A 10,233-nucleotide genomic window follows, 5' to 3' on the forward strand; every position below is an offset into this window, starting at 1 on the left:
ATGCCCAGTTAAATTTGGATTTCAGTTAATAACAAGTTTTTAGTGCAAGGTATGTGCGTGCAATATAATATAAATATGTCCCATGCAACACTTACACAAAAAAATTATTCTTTGTTTGTCTGAAATTCAGATTCACTGAGTGCCCTGTATTTTATCTGGTAGCCCTATAAGAAGGTTATTTAGGGTTAGAGTTAGCAGCAACAGCAGCAGCAACAGTAAGACATGCAGCTGTTGCTATGATAGTAATAATAACAGTAGAAAAAGTAACCACTACTTACCAAATTCTTCCTCTGCGCTCCGTGTTCCTTATCTAGTTTAATCTTCCTGGCAGTCATCTGGGGTAAGTACCTTATTGATGAATTATTCAGCAACAGCACAGTCATAATAACCCTCAGTATCTGTTAACTGTTATTGTTGTTGTGTGCCATCGAGTCAATTCCAACTCAGTGACCGTGTGTGAGAGAGTAGAACTGCTCCATAGGGTTTCCTAGGTTGTTAATCTTTACGGGAGCAGATCACCAGGTCTTTTCTCCAGCAGAGTTGCTGATGGGTTCAAACTGCAGACCTTTCCATTAGCAACAAGGACTTAATCACTGTGCCAGCAGGGCTCCTTATCTGTCAACTCTTTCCTCTTAAAGAGGAGAAGCTGAGACTCTGAGACCCAAGTTCCCTCAGGCAGAAAGATGGCATACTGGGAATTGAATCATGGCCTTTCTGATTCTGCAGCCCAATGTCTTAGATACTTTGCTCTACTGGCCTTGAGGTTATTTTACTCTTTGAACACTGGAACTTCATTTGTTGATGAGTCTTGAGATTGCCTCCAGTTGCACTCTGTTTTAACTCATGTCCACATAACCATGGTTGGCTGAAACAAACTGAAGTTCATAAGCTAGAAAGCTGCTGAGTTTTACAGAGGAAAGATGTTTGTCATGAAAACTTAGGCCCATTGGAATTGACAGGCATTCACAAACAACAACAGGCTTTTTCTGGTGGCAACTGTAGAAAATTAATAAGGGTTACAGAGGCAGTAAACACCTGAAAAATAACTAAAATCCAGGTCTTCTAACTCCCATTGATAGTCAAACACCATGTTGTCAGCTGCGTTTCAGGATTTCCTTCTTATGTATTGAATAAACACATCAATAGAACAGCCATTTTAATAACGCCCATTTTCATTCAGAAGGCACATAAATGAAGCAGTCAATGCTAACTTTGTCTACTATACATTTATTCAATTAAACTTATCTAAATCACTAAGGCTGTGAATAATTTATTGACAAATTCTTAAAAATTATTAATTATGAATTTATCTGCATTTCCCTTCTGTTGTTGTTAGGTGCTGTCAAGTCTGTTTAGACTCATAGCAACCCTATGTACGACAGAACGAAACGCTTCCCAGTTCTGTGCCATCCTCCAATCATTGCTATGCTTGAGCCCATTGTTGGGGCCGCTGGGTCAATTCATCGAGTTGAGGGTCTTCCTCTTTTTCACTGACCCTCTACTTTACCAAGCAAGATGTCCTTTTCCGGGGACTGATCCCTCCTGATAACATGTCCCAAGTGTGTGAGACAAAGTCTCACCATCCTTGTTTCTAAGGAGCATTCTGCTGATACGTTTTCCAGGGCAAATTTGTTCACCCTTTTGGCAGTCCATGGTATATTCAATATTCTTTGCCAACACGATGATTCAAAGGCATCAATTCTTCCTTGGTCTTCTTTATTCATTGTCCAGCTTTCATATGCATATGACACGATTGAAAACACTATGGCTTGGATCAGGTGCACCTTAGTCCTTAAAGTGACATCTTTGCTTTTTAACACTTTAAAGAGCTCTTTCACAGCAAATTTGCCGGATGCAATGTGTCATTTGATTTCTTGACTTTTGCTTCCATGGGTGTGTATTGTGGATGCAAGTAAAATGAAATCCTTGACAACTTCAGTCTTTTCTCTGTTTATCATGATGTTGCTTATTGGTCCAGTTGTGAGGATTTTTGTTTTCTTTATGACGACATGTAATACTGAAGGCTGTGGTCTTTGATTTTCATCAGTAAGTGTTTGAAGTCCTCTTCACTTTCAGCAGGCAAGGTTGTGTCATCTGTGTATAGCAGGTTGTTAATGAGTCTTCCTCCAATCTTGATGCCCCATTCTTCTTCATACAGTCCAGCCTCTTGGATTATTTGCTCAACATACAGAATGAATTGGTATGGTGAAAGGATACAACCCTGGCACACGCCTTTCTGACTTTAAACCATGTGGTATCCCCTTGTTCTGTTCAAACGACTGCCTCTTGATCTATGTACAGGCTTCTCCTGAGCACAATTAAGTGTTCTGGAATTCCCACTCTCCGAAATGTTATCCATAACTTGTTATGATCCACACAGCCGAACGCCTTTGCATAGCCAATAAAACACAGGTAAACGTCTTTCTGGAATTTCCCTTCTAGATAGTTCAGTTTTGAGCATATTCCTTTCAGAGTAACATATACTATTAATTCAATGTCTGGATAATAAGACTTTATAAATAATAGCTCAGACATCAGCTGTTAATAACAGCTGTCTTATACCAAGAACCTGCCACAGCCATCAGATTTATAGCATAGCAGAGGTGAGAAGGTGAGAGTAGATGGGAAATTGTTCTGATAACTCCAAATCTTCACCCACTGCTACCATTTAGCCAGTGAAATAACAAGGAAAACAGCATGACAGTTTAATTAATGCCTTGGTAAATGATCCAGGGCAAAGTAGCCAAACTCATTTTTTAGACTGCCGCAATTAAGATGAAACTGAAAATTATCAAAAAGTTTGTTTCTAAATCTTAGTTATTTGTCTCTAACGCAATATTCAACTAAATTCTTCTTCTTTTTTTTTTTTTCAGGAATGCATGCCCCAACGTTGCAGGTCATTCTCACAGTGCTCACTGCTGTCAACAGCAAAGGATTTTGAATGAGACGTCACTGAAGTTTTATGGGAAACTTTTTTTTCCCCAAGCTTTCTGCAACGGCACGGATATGCCTTAAAGAATCCCAGCCTTAACAGTAACACACATTTCTCGTCTATGGAAAAGCAGGGGTGATGATTATAGGCTTCAAGGACTACAGTCTTCTACGTAATTCCACAGGGTACAGGCAACTCAAAATGAATGTATGTACTCTGTCCTATAGGGTCCAGAAAAGCCAAACAAAGCCCCGCACATCATCCCAGGATGTTTCGTTCAAGAGTTTAGGAGTCTATTCTTTGACTTGGAAGTCATGTTTTTATATAAAACAGAATATATATTTTTTAAGTTAAATATCGTCTTACTAAACAAGTTTTTCAAACTATAGCTGCACACTAAGAAGTTACTCTTCTCTGGACACAGGGAAATGAGCTACACTATATTTTGATTTTATCTTGGGAGGATGTGTGAGAGGGTTACTATTGTATCAATGGTGTTTAATATTGAGACAAACTGCTTTGTCCAAGTGACGGCTTCTCCTTTCATTTCATTTGGCAAATATTCACATGCTTACTAGTCTAAATAGCATCATGTTACTGTAACAAAAGGTAATGAATAATTTTATATTTTTTAATGAATAAGTAGTTATCATTGAATAATATCTGCTTGTAGAAGAAGAGGAAACCCTGGTGGCATAGTGGTTAAGTACTACGGCTGTTACCCAGGAGGTCAGCAGTTCGAATCCACCAGGCACTCCTTGGGATCTCTATGGGGCAGTTCTACTCTGTCCTACAGGGTTGCTATGAGTCGGGATCAACTTGGCGGCAGTGGGTTTGGACAGAAGAAGAGTCATCATTGTAAATATTTATATATCCATCATGGTCAAGTTTATTCCAACTCATGGCAACCCTACAGGACAGAGTAGAACTGCCCCATAGTGTTTCCAAGGAGCAGCTGGTGGATTTAAACTGCCAACTATTTGGTTAGCGGCTGAGCTCTTAACCACTGCGCCACTAGGAAAGGGTGTCAGTGTCACATTCTCTAATGTTTTAAAGAAAGTTCTGGAAGGAAAATAGAGGTAGGAATCTGTGTGCTTTCCAAAGCTATTGGATAGGTAATGCTCTTGAACTGACAGTGATGTAGGTACTATTTTTCTGGGCTGTTTTCGTGCCTATCTCGCCTCCACCTTTCCTGCTCTCAAGTCCAGAGGGAGACCAAAGTTTTCTAGTCAGAGTCAGCCTAGTGTCAGAGTCAACATGGGGGTTTTGTAAAAGCGTATCAGGAGACTGATATAAAGGAGAAGACCAGTGAGGGAAAAAAATGAGATCTTCAGAAACACTTAATGATAACAGGAGGGCTGTCATTTCATCACAACTTGGAGGTAAAAAATAAAGTCTAGATTCCCAGAAAGATATCAGCACTGCCTAGGCAAAGGTTAATAGCATGGATATGATTTATTGCAATAGGTTTCAATATAATTCATTTTTATTTTATTAAAAAAAAAAGTTGCTGTTGAATCAGTTCTGACTCACAGCGACCCTAGGAGACAGAGTAGAACTGCCCTCAGGGGTTTCCAAGGAGCGGCTGCTGGATTAGAACAGCCGGCCTTTGGGTTAGTAGCAGGGCTCTTACGCACTGTATCACCAGGGCTCCATTCTATAAACAACTCATTTTAAAATGCAATCTTAAACGACACAAAACGAAACCTTTGGTGACGTATAGTCTATGTCTAGAGATTCTTCATGAGGCAGAAACAGAAGAGAAACAAGATGACGGAATCCTTGATGTAAGAGGGATTTCCTGATGCAGCATCCTCCTGCTGCTTTTCTAGTGAATGTTCCATCCGTTCATTTATGTGGACCCAGTGGAAACTAAGAGGCAGGAATAAGGGCCATTGACCACATCTCACTTTATTTTATGCTCTAATAACAGATGTATAATATCCTCCAACTCGGAATCAACTCTTCCTTTCTCTTTATTCTTTTGCTCCTTCCCTCGCTTTCCTTCTTCATCTAAAACTATTTAATAACATTAAGTCATTTCAGAAAGAATCTTCTTTCTCTGGTTGATTGTAAAATAATAAGCACCTCTTTAAATAAGAGGTCTCTTTTTTTTTTTTTTTCCATGAATTCAATGCAAAATTGTTGCCTGGGTGGCATTTATACCTATGGAATTTCTATATGTAGACAATTAGTCTAATTAGCAGTAGGAATTAGATATTTACACTAAGGCCGAACATGGCCATTTGTGTGCCAGTTTCATTAAAAAAAATCAACATTAGAAAAAGACATGTCCTACCACAATAGTAACAATCTGTTCAAAAACTTTAAATGATTGATTTTGAGGAACTAATGGATTTGAATTTTGGAATTCTCTTTCTAAATATTTTGTGCCCTTTTGCTAATCAAACCATCTTGATATTCAAACAAAGTAAAAATTCAACTGATCTTTTTTTTATAAGATCAAGTTTTGAGACCCTTATTAAAAACACTAATTTTCAAAATTTAATCTTTCCTTAATTTAACTTTTTTGCCATCTTAACTGGTGATTTTAGGAGAGATGGGTGACAACCAGTGGCGGTGACCCACTGCATGAAGGTGACTCATCATCTTTGCCGTGTTGTTGCCTCAGACTTGGCCTTGCTTCCAACTCCACGGTAGCATGTTGACCAGCCTTGAAACTGGCATTAAGTTCTCTCTGTTTCTAAATCATGTCTGGAAAACTGTGATAATACTCCCATGTATTCAATTCCAAAGTTGGATATGCCCATCTTAAGTAGAAATCATTGGGGGCCGTGCCATATGGGAGATCCTATTGCTATTCAAAATTTTTCAAATTAAGTTTTCGAATTCAAATGAAACCAGAAAATCTAGATCCCCTCAGAAATAAGCATTACATACACTACTCAGAAAACTGTCCTCTCAGTTACTGCTACTCTGGGGTAGGGGGCTGGGGAGGGTGTGATTGCTTTTTTCATATGTGGTACTTCCTAAAATAGCAGGTACATTCATTACCTATTGTTGTGTAACAATATTACCAGAAATGTGGGGGCATAACACAAGACACATTTTATTATCTCACAGTTTCTGTGGGTCAGGAGTCCAGGCATGGTCTACCTTGATCCTATGCTTCAGGGTCTCACAAGGCTGCAATCAAGATGCTGGCCAGGCTGGGGACTATGGTCTTGGGAGGCATCTAACTCCATTGGTGTAACAGAGTTTATAAAGAAAATGTTCTACATTCTACTTTGTTGAGTAGTGTCTGGGGTCTTAAAAAGCCTATGAGTGGCCATCTTAGATACTTCACTGGTCTTACCCATCTGGAGCAAGTGAGAAGGAAGAAAACCAAAGATACAAGGGAAAGATTAGTCCAAAGGACTAAAGGACTACAACTACCACAGCCTCCACCAGACTGAGTCCAGTACAACTAGATGGTGCCCAGCTACCACCATCGACTGCTCTGACAGGGATCACGATACAGGGTTCTGCACAGAGCTGGAGAAAAATGTAGAACAAAATTCTAACTAAAAAAAAAAAAAAAACCAGACTTACTGGTCTGACAGAGTCTGGAGAAACCCTGAGAATATGGTCCCTGGACACCCTTTTAGTTTAGTAATGCAGTCGCTCCTGAGGCTCACCCTTCAGCCAAAGATTAGACAGGACCATAAAACAAAACGAGACTAAGGGCACACCCACCCAGGGGCAAGGGCAAGAAGGCGGGGGGTGGGACAGGAAAGCTAGTAATGGGGAACCCAAAGTCAGGAAGGGGAGAGAGTTGACATGCCGTGGGGTTGGCAACCAAGGGCACAAAACGATATATGCATTAATTGTTTAACGAGAAACTGATGTGCTCTGTAAACCTTCATCTAAAGCACAGTTGAGAAAAAAAAAAACAAACAACAGGACTGTGGTCATACCCGAGACTTGACTGGAATGATCCGCTTCCAGCTCCCGTGCTTGCTGGCAGAATTTAATTCCTTGTGGGTTTCTTGCCACATGGTCCCTTCCATCATGGAACTCACAAGGTACCAGCCCACTTCTTAAAGCCAGCAAGGGAGACATTCTCTGTAACCTCAGGAAGGAAGTTACAGTTCTATGTAATATAATTGTGAAAGCGACATCCTGTCACTTGGTCACGTTCTATTAGTTAAAAGCAAGTCATAGGTCCCACCTACACTCAAGGGGCAGGAATAACACACCGGCATCACCATCAAAAGGTAGGAATCACGGGCCAACCTTAGAGTCTGTCCACCACAGATGGAAATAAACCTATTTACACAATTATGGAGGAAATTTTTTCTTAATTAAACCTTGTAATATTTTGTTTCATTTTTTGAGTCCCTCATTAACTCACTTTAAGCAAACTCTCAAATACATGTGGTAAGAACCTCAACAGACATATTATAAGCTAAAAATTTAGAGTGATGGCCCCAAATGAGTTTAAATCTCCTCAATGGGATGGATTACATCACAATTCAGGGAAAGAGTACCTCCAGTTAAGAGTATAGAGGGATCAAAGCAGTTTTCACAGGATCATGGAAAACACTAAATTCCCACCGACTATCAACTACTGGGAAATCCTGGTGGTGTAATGGTTAAGAGCTACGGCTGCTAACCAAAAGGTCGGCAGTTCAAATCCACCAGGTGCTCTTTGGAAACCCTATAGGGTAGTTCTACTCTGTCCTGTAGGGTAGCTATGAGTTAGAATCGACTCGATGGCAATGGGTGTGTTTTTTTGTTTTTTGTTTGGTTATCAACTACTGAGCTTGATCCCAGAGATTTTAAAAATGTTTATAGGTTATCAATGAGAACATTGTAAGACACTTGTGGCAGCTGGCTTGTTGAAGTTCAGCTATGCTTATATGTAGCTACTTCCTCACTCAATAGCTTGCCATGCTCAGATCTGGGAGAATTCATTGCAATGTGTAGTAGCAGAATAGAAGAGGTTGGGGTAGGGCCTAAATAACAAGGATCCTGCTGCCAGTTTCAGGAGTGTAGAGATAATTTTGCCTAAGAAGAAGAGATAATGTTGTACGGAGGTCCCAGGGAAAGGAAACAGTCTCAGAAAAACTAAAAACAACAAAGAAAATCAGTAGTGAAAGTTTAGAACACAAAATATGAAGAAATGTAGGTGAGCAGACAGGTAAGCATAGAACAGAGTGAATCTCAAGAGAAAGCCAGAAACCACGGAGGCAAGACAGGGATCCAGTTACCTGAAGAAACAGAAACCATTCTTGTTGCTAGAACAGGGTTTTTCAACTTTCTTTTTTTTTTTTTTTTTGTTTTTTTCAACCACTCCCCCTTAAAGAGCCTTTCTAAACTTTTTTTTTCCCAATTGTCCCCTCCCATGAAATTTTAATACCGCAGGCAAGCTGTATGTGTGTTTATGTACTTTATGTATATATATGCTTTATATATAAAATGAGTAGGAACTTTTTCAACCCTCAAGAACCAACTTAACCTCTTAGGGGGTGATATTTTCCCCACTGAGAATACATAACTTAGAACAAGGTAGGCACCCTGGCCTACTTCCCAAATTAATTGGCCAGAGTGAATCTATTTGCAACGGAGACTCACCCTTGAAACCCCCGGACCACTGAAGTACAGTTTTTCAAAGGAGAGATCTGGTCGTGGTGCCAGGGTTGTATGTAAGCCTGCTAATGGAGATCAAAAGCTTTAGCTCGGGAAAACGAGCAAGGAAGTTGGTAAACCTAATGGAGCAGACCAGAGAGGGGCTGGTAAACTGTTGAATAATTCTACTCAGAGTGCGGAGCGATGGATCAACCCAACCTGGAGGGAGGAGTCTAGTGACATTTTACAAACATTGATTAGACCCAACCTTGAGTTTTAATTAAAACTTGGACAAGGAATTTGAAAATTCATTTGTCAAATTGGTGGCACAGTGGTTAAGAGCTACGGCTGCTAACCAAAAGGTCGGCAGTTCACATCTGCTGGGCCACTCTTTGGAAGCCCTATGGGGCAGGTCTACTCTGTCCTCTAGGGTCGCTATGAGTCGGAATCGACTCCATGGCCACTTTTTTTTTTTTTTTTTTATGATGCTGAAGGGGTTAGCTAACAGGCTGGATGACAGAAGATGTCAGGAGGGTTGTGGTGGTGGCTTCTGGTCCCAGGTCTACCTTTTACTGGGTGTATTCTCTCAGCCATTCAGATCCCCGATTCCCTCATCTGTTAAGGTTAAAGTAATAATACCTATCATGCAGGGTAGTGAAAAGGCATTATGAAAGCAATTAGCAGACTACCTGGAACATAAATTTAATAGCAATAATAATATCTGAGTGCTTTCTATTAGCCAGGCACTGAGCTATGTTGTTTAAATTCCACGTTAAAAAAAATGTTACTCCGTTCCATTTAGGAAACTGAAAATCTAAGTTTGTAATCATCAGGATTCACACATCTTAACAGACTTAAATCATAGATTTCATAAAACAAAGTGATATTTGAACAGAAATTATCACTCGTCTCCCCCAAAAGAACTGCAAAAGCCTAGTAAAGAATGACTCAGCAGCTTAAGTGGAAATTTATAATCTTCAATTGTCTGTGACCTAAATGTGAATAACAAGTGTGGCGTGGTTGTCAGAAAGCAGCTAACTTTTCTAGGTGGCTCTGATGAAGGAGAGTGGTAAGAGTCAAGAAGGTAATCACCTCTCTCTATCCTAATCAGACCTACTGAGAAGCTGGAGTCCTGTTCTGGGAGCCAGAAAGACATAGAAGAATGGTAATTAAGCAAAAAGAGACTGAGATGATGATGAAAAACCTTAAAGCTGTGACATTCATGGGATGGTTGAAGGATCTGAAGATTGAAAAGAAGGATTATGTGAGAACTTGATTATTACCTTTTAACTACTTGATAGCTTATTCCACGAAGAGAGGCACAGACTTGTTCTATGTTGCCCCAGAGCATGCTGATAGAATTACCTGAAGATAGTCAGTTTGGGAAATTAAAAAGTGTCAGAGCACCGGCTGGACAATCATACGACATGGATGTTTAGGGGTAATCTAATATACAATACCCTTTCCCCTGGTGGCACAGTGGTTAAAGACATCGACTGCTAACAGAAAAGTCGATAGTTTGAACCCACCAACAGCTCCGCTGGAGAAAGGCGTGGCAGTCTGCTTCCGCAGAGATTCATAGCCTTGGAAACCCTGTGGGGTCGCTATGAATCAGAATCAATTGGATGGCAGTGTGTTTGTTTTGTTCCCGTTTCCCCTAACCCCTGCCAGGCTACCTTTAAAATTGTCTCTTTGTTGTTTTGGGTTTTCACTACACTTTTGGAGGCAAG

At 40.2% G+C, this 10,233-nt stretch overlaps 1 long non-coding RNA gene across 1 annotated transcript in view; it reads right to left on the reverse strand.

The window, feature by feature from the left end:
• LOC111752295 (uncharacterized) overlaps nt 1–7,015 on the reverse strand; it is a 28,804-nt gene extending 21,789 nt beyond the window's left edge. The window contains exon 1 of the long non-coding RNA XR_002787250.2: nt 6,850–7,015. This is a non-coding gene — a long non-coding RNA (uncharacterized LOC111752295). The remainder of the gene's footprint in view (nt 1–6,849) is intronic.
• Between the last annotated feature and the right edge of the window lie 3,218 nt (nt 7,016–10,233).

Source organism: Loxodonta africana, chromosome 23, assembly GCF_030014295.1.
Source record: "Loxodonta africana isolate mLoxAfr1 chromosome 23, mLoxAfr1.hap2, whole genome shotgun sequence".
Classification (NCBI taxonomy): domain Eukaryota; kingdom Metazoa; phylum Chordata; class Mammalia; order Proboscidea; family Elephantidae; genus Loxodonta; species Loxodonta africana.